General features: G+C 35.7%; 1 protein-coding gene across 1 annotated transcript in view; it reads left to right on the top strand.

Annotated features, from left to right (window-relative positions):
* Positions 1 to 9,909, top strand: part of LOC130054058 (uncharacterized) — a 1,204,346-nt gene that overhangs the window by 477,209 nt on the left and 717,228 nt on the right. The window lies entirely within an intron of this gene.

The following is a 9,909-nucleotide window of genomic DNA, read 5'->3' as shown; positions in this document are numbered from 1 at the left end:
AATGCACCGTAGGAATTTTCATAATTTTGTTTACTGCTTGATTCATTTCACCTAGAATTTAACTTTGAAGTCTATGGGAAGAGCATGTTTTACCAAAATATTTAAAAAAGAAATTATATTTTCACATTTAAATCTCTTGATAGAAAGTTACATACACTTTCTCTCTATGAAAATACGAAATAACATTAATCATTTACCACACACAATTTTAGAAAATTAGTTTTTCTTATTTTTATAAACGGCAGATAACTCTTTAAAAATGTCTCAAATGCAAAAAGGTCAGCTTCTAATCATTTACTTGTCATGTAAATTTCTAAATTTCATCTACTTCACTTTCATCATTATTTAATAACAATAAACAATAAATCCTTCAAACTTGTTCATTATCCTTTCGTTATACATTGAATACGTTAAAGTGTATTACAATCAGGCGCGTAGCCAGAAAGAAAATGAAGTGTACGCAAATTATGGCAAGGGGTCGGGTGGAGGAACGCCTTGCGGCCCCCAGTGGGTTCAGTGCAAAGCCCTGGGGAGTCCCCACAAGCTCCCGAGTTTTACCAGTGAAATCACATATCTTTGTTTATAAACAACAGGGTTTCTTGTCAATGTCCAAACCCAAAAGAATTCACGAAAACATTTCCTAAAGTGTTTTATTATGCCAACTCATCGTGTGTACTTGGACTGACTTTACATTCGTTTTACGAATGTTCTTTTTTCTAGTTATTTTAGTCAAACTTTTCACGGGCAAAAAGCTCCAGCTCCCTCTTTCTTTCTTTCTCTCTCTCTCTCTCTCTCTCTCTCTCTCTCTCTCTCTCTCTCTCTCGCAAATGATGTGTACGCAGTTGCGTACCTGCGTATAGGCAGCTACGCGCCTGACAATCATATGCATGTACCATCATTTTTTATGTAGGATATTGATGTTTTTACTTTGAATTGTATACTTTTTTTTATGTAAAGCGCTTTAGAGATTTTTAATTGATTAGGGCGCTATATAAGTCTTAGTATTGTATGGTTTGTAAACTGGAAGATTGTTCAGAGATTGTAAGGCATGGCAGTGACCTTCCACCTAAAAGAAACATATATAGATCACGACTCCAGAGTAAGAGTAAGGTTCCTTAAAGCCCCTTTCACACATTCACGGATCAGGAGCCGGTCGACGCCGGATGCAAAATTCTAGTCATCCGGGGTGATCCGACATCTTTGGGCTCTGTGACGTCGCAATGCCGGTGTCAACACGGTCTTATCACGATGCAGACACGGAAAACGACAGTTTCTCTACGAACAAGTACGGTAGCTACCCGTATGTCCCGGAATAAAATGCGGGTCGGTGCCGGTGTTGTAGAGTGAGTCTTCCCCCGGAAGCCTGGCTCTAGATAGAGTGAGCCTTCCCCCTGGGGGAAGGCTCATTCTAGAGCAGGAGAACCCTCTGGGAAGTCTCACTCTAGAGCCAGACTTCCCCGTGGGAAGACCTACTATATCACTAGTTGTAGAGTCAGACTCCCCCCCCCCCCCCCCCCCGGCCCCATAGCAGGACTTCCCCCTTCATTTATTCCTGGTAAACTACTATCTCCATGAGATTGTTTAGATACCAAGGCCTTTTTCAACACAGAGAGAGAGAGAGAGAGAGAGAGAGAGAGAGAGAGAGATGAGGAAATTTCGAATTTATTTTACTTTTCATCTGTGTACAAATATCGGTTATGCTTTTAAACTTATCTGTAACTTCAGATATGTAGGTAGGTAATTCCCTGTCTGATAAACTAAAATTTATTTCATAGTTTGCGCAGGAGGGGATAAGCGGAGGTGTCCGAATTGTCCCGGACGAAGCCGAATGCATATACACGGTTTGTACACGGTGATGGCAGATTGTCACGGACCATCACGGATTGACAATCCGGCGTCTCATCCGTGAATGTGTGAAAGGTCCTTAAGCTCCTTTCGCGGATGAGACCCCGGGTCATCCCGGATTGTCAATCCATGACAATCCGCCATCACCGTGTACACACTGTATATGCATCCAGCGGCGTCCGGGACCATCCGGCATGGTCAAGCCAAACCGGGAACAAAATTAAACATGTTTAATTTTTTCCCGGATCGTCCCGGAAGAAAATCATCCGTATTGATCTGTGTAGGTTCCGTGTATCAACCGAGAAGTCCGTGTAGCCACCAAAGTAACCGTGTAAAGTCCGGGGTCATCCGTGTACGAAACTTTTCTGCTGAAGAATACGGATGTCTACGGAATGTACATGGATTGTTCCCGGAAACTACACGGACAGTCACGATGTGAACACGGCGAAGGTATACATAGCAGACAGTTGACACGGACACTACCGGTGTCAACACGGCCGGTGTCCCCGAAGCCGCCGGATTGATTATGGTCTGTACACGGTGGGACTAAGGTTGATCCCAGCAGTGGACGGATGACGTCTCCAGCAGTCATTCTATTTTCACCCTCGCTACAAGACTTTTGACTATAAAATACATTCTTACTACTGCAGCCACCATGCCGCCTAAAAGAAGGACAATCAAGAGGAGCAACGTTGCCATAAAAAGTGCACGAGATGTGTCGCCAGGCCCATCATCAACGGCTGATTCAGATGTCTCCAGAGCTTATTCACCCGACCCAGATGATTCAACCAGAGACACAATACATCATTCAGGGACCCTCAGCACAAGACGTTCTTCATGAGACAGCACCTGGTGATGCAGTAGTTGCTGATGTAGAAGAGAAAGCTAGAGATGAAGAGAAAGAAGAGACAACCTTTAAACCTGACAGAGGAACAGGAGCAAGGCGTGGCAGATTGGTACAGGGAACACGAGATCCTGTACAACAAGCGGCTGAAAGGGTATAAAGATATACAAACAAAGACCTTTTTTAAAGAAGAAAGCAGCCATAGTGAGGTTCTTGAGCCTAAGGATATTGTGCAACACGCAACAAGCAAGTGTTATGGTGCTTAGTCTATGCGGACTTTGAGTCATTGATGTTAGAAGGCACCTGAATCTGGAAGCCAGAAGACCAACTGTATTTTCAACCACCCGTCGAGCTCTTGATAGTCTATAATTCAAAACTCGCTCTTCCACCGACATATTTCTGTGAAGCATAGGCTTCATCATCCAGGGCTTTAAAGCAAACGCATACTCCCCAGCGACAAAATACGGCATGAGTCGGTTATCGTTAGGCAGGGGAGCCGGTTCTGGTAGTCCAATACTTCCATTTTTCAGTTATCTGAAAAACTGAGCGCTACCAGACAACTGAAAAATTGTTGAGTGTGGCGGAAAATATCAATCAATCAATCAATCAATCAAAACTTCCTTTAATTCTGCCTCACTAAAGACTCCAGCATCTGAGCCTGCACCGCGGACACCAATATTAACATAGAGAAACTTATAGTCAGCATCAACTAAAGCCAGGAGAACGATGGAATGAAAGCCCTTATAGTTGTAGTAGAGTGACCCTGCTCTCTTTGGACATCTAATTGCAATGTGCTTCCTATCATTCACTCCTATACAATGGGAAAAATTCCATCTGTTGTTAAATCCTTCAACCACTTCCTGCCAAGCTTCCGTGGAGAAAGGGCAAACCATAACTTCAGTTGAATATTCTTCAGTAATTGCCTTACAAACTTCAATGATAAGAATTGAAATTGTATTGTAGGCAACCCTAAAGCCATACTGCAGAGACTTGTAGCTGTTGCCTGTAGCCAAGTAGCGCAAGGTGTTAGCAAGCTTTAGCCCAGGTTCCAGTACTTTTCTGCAAAATGTATCTTGCTTTTCAATTCTTGGTCCCACTCAAGCAAAAACTTCTTGAAATGTATCTGGGTCTACCCTCATACAATTTCTGTACCCATTGACATCTTCAGAAATCAGTTCAGTCATTACTTGTACATACTGTCAATACTCTATAGAGCGATCTTCTGAGAAGCCATGGTTTAACCCATATACACCTCTTTTTCCTTCGACGTATTTTATTCGTTTGTCTTCTCTGTCCTTCGTCCTGCTGCAAAAGTATAGCTTTTGCAGTTAGCAAAGTTAACTTCATGCTGAACAAAAGCATATCATTTAGATCTCGTGACATGAAAATAATTAAAAGTGCATTTGACACCGTACGACCTTGTGTACAAACGCAGGAGAAAGACCGTGAGAATTCGTGGACATCCGCGTATGTCCGTGAAACAACCGTGGGAAGACCGGCAGAAACCGTGATCTTCCGTACGCTCCGTGATCATGCCGGCACCGACCGGGTTTTTCCCCCCGGAACGTACGGGTAGCTATCGTGCTTATCCGCAGAGAAACCGGCGTTTTGCGTGTTTGCATCGTAAATAGACCGTGTTGGCACCGGCATTAGAACCTTAGATGCCGGATCACCCCGGATGACTTAGAATTTTGCATCTGGCGTCGACCGGCTGTCATCCGTGAATGTGTGAAAGGGGCTTTATCATATAGTGCAAGTTGTTCTTCTTCAAAACATGTTCAAATCACAGGCACCTGAAGTGTGGATAGCTTGTATAGGTCTTATGTACATATCCCCCCCCCCCCTTCTACAAAGAAATTATTTTTATACAGAATCAATAATTTATCCAAAATATGTGCATTTCCCCACCGACCACCCTCATAAGTCGTTCAGAATAGTCAGTTTGTACCTTCTGTAAGCTTTCGAGATTACCACTTGTGAGAAACTAATACATGTATATGTATAATTATATATTATCTTGAGTGAGATGAGGGACATGTTGAAGGTTTTTACTCCAAGGTGGCTTCGTGCTGCGGACTTCCATCGTTTGATTCATAATTATAACAAGTATGACTGAAATTTCGTGGTTCCCGTATTAAAAGTTGTTAGCTCAGCAACACGGTATTAATCAATTACAAAGTACATTCAATAAAACTTTCTAGAAGCATATACATACCAAAAATTCTCAATATGCGTGTGTAAAATGTAGGCGTGTTAGTGTGTGTATATACGGTAGTTCTTTACTTATAAATGGATAAACGCCAGCCTTCATTCGTTGCACCAATCACGGGTTCCTGTTTTACATACGGTAACAATATCTATGTATAGCATATTTCGCGTTATAACCACATCAATAGAAATTTAAAGTTTAAAATTTTTTTCCGTATGAACAAGTTTAGCCATTATATTAGTCATGTTAATAGAGAGGCACCCTCAGGTTGTGCAGATTGAAATTTGTTGAAATCAATGCATTCGGGGGAGGATGAGACCACATCAGAGTTTTACATTGGAATATATGGAAGAAGAGAAAACTTCTATCAGGTAATTTAGGTCCAAATGTTTATTCAAATCCTAGCCGGAAGGGGGTAGGGGTACGATGGGGCTTCGGAAGGGGGTCAGTTTTACAGAAGAATATTTTCACGAGCAACACATCCATGATTATAGTCATATCAATATGCAAGCATCTTTGGGTAGTTTCTTCAAATCAATGACATGGGGCACGTTAGGTCTACAATACGGATTCAAAGTTTCCCATTCGAAGACACCACATCTGGCTTTCCAAAAGGATGTTCTGCATACACTTTCTGTAGTCTCATGTCAGAATTACATTGCTTTGCTATACGATCTAAAGTGGTCTGTAAAGCATTCATGAAGCAAAATTCCATATACCCCTCCCCCTTTCTTTTACCACTGGATTATACAAGTCGAACATTTCGGAATCCCTATAAATAGATTTATCCACCAATGAAAGACTAATCCACCATTCCTTAATTTGGTGATTTGATGTGCTTTCCAAATTCTTTTATTCATCGGAATCAAATTCTAAGAGCACATTGCGCATGCTGTATGCAATCGATTATTTCGTTGATGACCCGGGTGCAACTTGAAGCACATAATTCTAGACTACACCCATCTATACACCCATGGTGGTTTTCAGTTATTGTAACCATCAACGTGCCAGAACAAACAGTGATCACTATCACAACTCCTATAAGCAATACAAATAGAGAGTTGGGCAAACACGGACCCCATGGATATACCAGAGGTGGGATCAGGTGCCAAGGAGGAGTAAGCATCCCTTGTTGACCGATCACACCCGCCATGAGCCCTTTGTGTGCAAAGAAAGGCCTAACAATTGATATGAAACATGTCAGACAGCATTTTACGCAATGGCAGGTTGTATTGGCAAACTAGATCGTTATAACGACCATAGAATTTGCGAAATACATGTACTTTAAACGAGACTGTTGAAACCCCTGTAACATCAATTTATTTGTTAGCAGCCTGTCTCGATTTAAAAACTGATCATACGCAGAACAAACTCTTGTGTATCAAATCAGTTGAGAGACATAAACACCACATGCAGGTGAAAATAGAATATTGCTACATAAATATGGGAAGTTGATGAAGGAGAAGCTGAAATAATCCCGTTTGTCATAAAGTTGAGTTGTAAGTTTGCCGTTAACATAAACCTATGTTTAATAAAATAATGAAATACGAAGCAGATGTGGAAGACTCTGTGGTGTCTTTTATTTTGAGTTCACTGGGATATATTGAGTTGACATATGAATGAAAATGATTATTGTTAATACATGTAGCTAAAAAGTCGATGTATCTAAATGTAGATGTATCTAAATGTTGATGTATCTAATGTAGATGTATATAATGTAGATGTATCTAAATGTTGATGTATCTAAATGTTGATGTATCTAATGTTGATGTATCTAAATGTTGATGTATCTAATGTAGATGTATCTAATGTTGATGTATCTAAATGTTGATGTATCTAATGTAGATGTATCTAATGTTGATGTATCTAATGTAGATGTATCTAAATGTTGATGTATATAATGTTGATGTATCTAATGTAGATGTATCTAATGTAGATGTATCTAATGTAGATGTATCTAATGTAGATGTATCTAATGTTGATGTATCTAATGTTGATGTATATAATGTTGATGTATCTAATGTAGATGTATCTAATGTAGATGTATCTAATGTTGATGTATCTAATGTAGATGTATCTAAATGTTGATGTATCTAATGTAGATGTATCTAATGTTGATGTATCTAAATGTTGATGTATCTAATGTTGATGTATATAATGTAGATGTATCTAAATGTAGATGTATCTAATGTAGATGTATCTAATGTTGATGTATCTAATGTAGATGTATCTAAATGTTGATGTATCTAATGTAGATGTATCTAATGTTGATGTATCTAAATGTTGATGTATCTAATGTTGATGTATATAATGTTGATGTATCTAATGTAGATGTATATAATGTAGATGTATCTAATGTTGATGTATATAATGTTGATGTATCTAAATGTTAATGTATCTAATGTTGATGTATCTAATGTTGATGTATATAATGTAGATGTATCTAAATGTTGATGTATCTAATGTAGATGTATCTAATGTTGATGTATCTAAATGTTGATGTATCTAATGTTGATGTATATAATGTTGATGTATCTAATGTAGATGTATATAATGTAGATGTATCTAATGTTGATGTATATAATGTTGATGTATCTAAATGTTAATGTATCTAATGTTGATGTATCTAATGTTGATGTATCTAAATGTTGATGTATCTAATGTAGATGTATCTAAATGTTGATGTATATAATGTTGATGTATCTAAATGTTGATGTATCTAATGTTGATGTATATAATGTAGATGTATCTAAATGTTGATGTATCTAATGTAGATGTATCTAAATGTTGATGTATATAATGTAGATGTATATAATGTTGATGTATCTAAATGTAGATGTATCTAATGTTGATGTATCTAATGTAGATGTATATAATGTTGATGTATCTAAATGTTGATGTATATAAATGTAGATGTATATAATGTTGATGTATCTAAATGTTGATGTATCTAATGTTGATGTATATAATGTTGATGTATCTAATGTTGATGTATCTAATGTAGATGTATCTAAATGTAGATGTATCTAAATGTTGATGTATATAATGTAGATGTATCTAAATGTAGATGTATCTAATGTTGATGTATCTAATGTAGATGTATATAATGTTGATGTATCTAAATGTTGATGTATATAAATGTAGATGTATATAATGTTGATGTATCTAAATGTTGATGTATCTAATGTAGATGTATCTAATGTTGATGTATATAATGTAGATGTATCTAAATGTAGATGTATCTAAATGTAGATGTATCTAATGTTGATGTATCTAAATGTAGATGTATCTAATGTTGATGTATATAATGTAGATGTATCTAATGTTGATGTATCTAAATGTAGATGTATCTAATGTTGATGTATCTAATGTTGATGTATATAATGTTGATGTATCTAATGTTAATGTATATAATGTTGATGTATATAATGTTGATGTATATAATGTTGATGTATATAATGTAGATGTATCTAATGTTGATGTATATAATGTTGATGTATATAATGTAGATGTATATAATGTTGATGTATCTAATGTTGATGTATATAATGTTGATGTATATAATGTAGATGTATCTAATGTTGATGTATATAATGTTAATGTATATAATGTTAATGTATATAATGTTGATGTATATAATGTTGATGTATATAATGTTGATGTATATAATGTAGATGTATCTAAATGTAGATGTATATAATGTTGATGTATCTAAATGTTGATGTATCTAATGTTGATGTATCTAAATGTTGATGTATATAATGTTGATGTATATAATGTAGATGTATCTAAATGTAGATGTATCTAAATGTAGATGTATCTAAATGTAGATGTATCTAAATGTAGATGTATCTAATGTTGATGTATCTAAATGTTGATGTATCTAAATGTAGATGTATCTAAATGTTGATGTATATAATGTAGATGTATCTAATGTTGATGTATCTAATGTTGATGTATCTAAATGTAGATGTATCTAAATGTAGATGTATATAATGTAGATGTATCTAAATGTAGATGTATCTAAATGTAGATGTATCTAAATGTAGATGTATATAATGTAGATGTATCTAATGTAGATGTATCTAATGTTGATGTATCTAATGTAGATGTATATAATGTAGATGTATCTAAATGTTGATGTATCTAAATGTAGATGTATCTAATGTTGATGTATCTAATGTAGATGTATATAATGTTGATGTATCTAAATGTTGATGTATATAAATGTAGATGTATATAATGTTGATGTATCTAAATGTTGATGTATCTAAATGTAGATGTATCTAATGTAGATGTATCTAATGTTGATGTATCTAATGTTGATGTATATAATGTTGATGTATCTAAATGTAGATGTATCTAATGTTGATGTATCTAATGTTGATGTATCTAATGTTGATGTATCTAAATGTTGATGTATCTAAATGTAGATGTATCTAATTGTAGATGTATCTAAATGTAGATGTATCTAATGTTGATGTATCTAATGTTGATGTATCTAAATGTTGATGTATCTAATGTTGATGTATATAATGTTGATGTATCTAATGTTGATGTATCTAATGTAGATGTATCTAAATGTAGATGTATCTAAATGTTGATGTATATAATGTAGATGTATCTAAATGTAGATGTATCTAAATGTTGATGTATCTAAATGTAGATGTATCTAAATGTAGATGTATCTAAATGTAGATGTATCTAATGTAGATGTATCTAATGTAGATGTATCTAATGTAGATGTATCTAATGTAGATGTATCTAAATGTTGATGTATCTAATTGTAGATGTATCTAAATGTTGATGTATCTAATTGTAGATGTATCTAATGTTGATGTATATAATGTAGATGTATCTAATGTAGATGTATATAATGTAGATGTATCTAAATGTAGATGTATCTAATGTAGATGTATCTAATGTTGATGTATATAATGTAGATGTATCTAAATGTTGATGTATCTAATGTAGATGTATCTAAATGTTGATGTATCTAAATGTTGATGTA

The sequence above is a fragment of the Ostrea edulis genome, chromosome 1 (assembly GCF_947568905.1).
Source record: "Ostrea edulis chromosome 1, xbOstEdul1.1, whole genome shotgun sequence".
Classification (NCBI taxonomy): domain Eukaryota; kingdom Metazoa; phylum Mollusca; class Bivalvia; order Ostreida; family Ostreidae; genus Ostrea; species Ostrea edulis.
This window is presented reverse-complemented; position numbering and strand designations above follow the sequence as displayed.